Raw genomic sequence first — 2,620 nt, 5'->3', positions numbered from 1 at the left:
TATATATATATATATATATATATATATATATTTGTATATATATATTTCTACTTATATATACCATTTGTTTATATATCATATATATACATAAATATATACCCATGTATTTATGTGTGTGTGTATTTATATTTGTGAGTATATATACATATAAGCATTATGTAGTGTACATATAGTGCACATGCAGTATAGTGTACACCAACACTCCCTGTTCCCCTCTCCGCCCCCGACGCCAATCCTCGGCGCCCTCTCTCCCCGCCCACTCCGCCCGCGCCTCGCCCTCTTGTCCCACTCGACGGGGCCCTCATCCCGCCCTCCACCTCCCACTCGAGACGACCCGAGCCTGCTCACGACCCGAGGCCCGATATTGATGTACAAGTCACACATGCTAGCTCGAGTCTTGGGCATCGATAGCGACTCGGGGCTTGTCTTGAGGGAGCGAGGATGATCTCCTGAAGGTTGAGGATTCCTTGCAGCTGGCAGAGGACGCGGCTTGTGCAACGGCAGGAGGATGCTGTGCAACGGGGAGGAAGGAGGAAAGGAGAGGAAATGCTTGAAGGAGATGGAGTGTAGTTTGTAATAGTGTAAGGAAGGGAGTGTATTAGGGTTTAGATGTACTTGTGTATTCATAAACTATTTTTCATGTCAGTCTGAAAACTAGAATCGATGTCTAACAGCAAGGAATAGAAAATACATTATCCCCCCATGAATAGATATATATAATAATGATAATGATGATAAAAGTACTAATGCTGATAATGATAATGGTGATGGTTATAATGAAAATGATAATGAGAAAAAGAATAGTACTAATAATGATGATATTAGTAGTCATGCTAATCCTAACGATCATGCTAAGAATAAGAATGAGAGATAAAAATAATGAAAAGAATTATATTAATCATGATAATATTAATCCAAATAAATGTATCAGAAATCAAACTTTTGGTACACTCCATTGCGTAATACACTCCCTTTAGATCCAAGACTTTTTCCAACAAGAACTAGAATATTCCCAAGGGATCACGGAAGACATACTTCAACAGGAAGAAGGAAATGCTATGAAAAAGGGCGGCAAGGGAATATTTCATAGGGCGAATAGTATAGTCTGACCTTTATTCAACCAGGAATGTAGCGATGTTCGGGTTTTTGAACAGGAGGCTTGTTCTTCCCTGATTCAATTCTGTTCATCTGTTTACTCTGCCGACAGTGCAGTTGTGTGTATTCCACGTCTATTTACACGTGTGGAGTTGCAAAACACGTGATCGCTTTTCATTTGTGTGTTTCTTTATAGTTGTGGAATTATTGAGGTTTTTTTATTCTCTGTTTTTTTCTTTTGTCTTTGTATTGTTTAGATTATTTAGATGTTAGATAATTATTCTACAGACTCATGAAGCTTAAGGAATTTCCGTTCATCCCGGCCCCTCGTTTGATCATATACTCAGCCAGTCAGTGAAAGAAAAGGAGAAAGGGAGAGAGAGAGAGAGAGAGAGAGAGAGAGAGAGAGAGAGAGAGAGAGAGAGAGAGAGAGAGAGAGAGAGAGAGAAGGATAAATAAAGAGAGAGAGAGAGAGCGAGAGAGAGAGAGAGAGAGAGGAAGAGATAGAGAGAGGGGAGGAAAGAAAGAGAGAGAGAGGAAGAGAAAGAAATAAGGGAGAGAGAGAAAGGAAGAGAAAGAGAAAGGGAAAAAAGACAGTAACAGAAACAAAGCAAGAAACTGGTTCCAGCAAGAGGACCAAAATCAAGAAGACCTCACATTCCCCTCGATCAGTATTGTACGATTCGGATGCTCATCTCAAGAGTCACGATCAGCTGTGTTCTTGATGCCACGACCCAAGAGCCACTCCCCCCCCCTCTCCACTGCCTCCCCCCCTACCAAATCTCAGGTCAATATTATTCACCGCTTGACCTTCTCGATCCGCTTGTCTCGTCAATTTTTCAGGCATGACCTCACCTTGACTCGATACTGTCTCGCGTTGCTCACTTTCTCGAATATATATATATATATATATATATATATATATATATATATATATATATATATATATATATATATATATATATATATATATATATGTGTGTATATGTATATGTATATATATATATATATATATATATATATATATATGTGTGTGTGTGTGTGTGTGTGTGTGTGTGTGTGTGTGTGTGTGTGTGTGTGTGTGTGTAGAGAAAGAGAGAGAGAAAGAAAATCATATACACTTATACATATACAGTATACAGTATATATATGTGTGTATACTTATGCACATGCACACATATATAAATGCACACACACACACACACACACACACACACACACACACACACACACACACACACACACACACACACACATATATATATATATATATATATATATATATATATATATATATATATATATATATATATATATATATATATATATATATATATATATATATATATATATATATATATATATATATATATATATATATATATGCATATGTGTGTGTTTGTGTGTGTGTATGTGTATGTGTATATGTGTGTGTGTGTGTGTGTGTGTACATACACACACACACACACACACACACACACACACACACACACACACACACACACACACACACACACACACATAT

At 37.4% G+C, this 2,620-nt stretch overlaps 1 protein-coding gene across 7 annotated transcripts in view; it reads right to left on the bottom strand.

Moving 5' to 3' along the window:
- LOC113809519 (uncharacterized) overlaps window positions 1–2,620 on the bottom strand; it is a 355,751-nt gene that overhangs the window by 294,729 nt on the left and 58,402 nt on the right. The window lies entirely within an intron of this gene.

Source organism: Penaeus vannamei, chromosome 24, assembly GCF_042767895.1.
Source record: "Penaeus vannamei isolate JL-2024 chromosome 24, ASM4276789v1, whole genome shotgun sequence".
Taxonomy (NCBI): Eukaryota; Metazoa; Arthropoda; class Malacostraca; order Decapoda; family Penaeidae; genus Penaeus; species Penaeus vannamei.
Note: the sequence above shows the minus strand (reverse complement) of the source record. Positions and strands in the feature narration are given on the sequence as shown.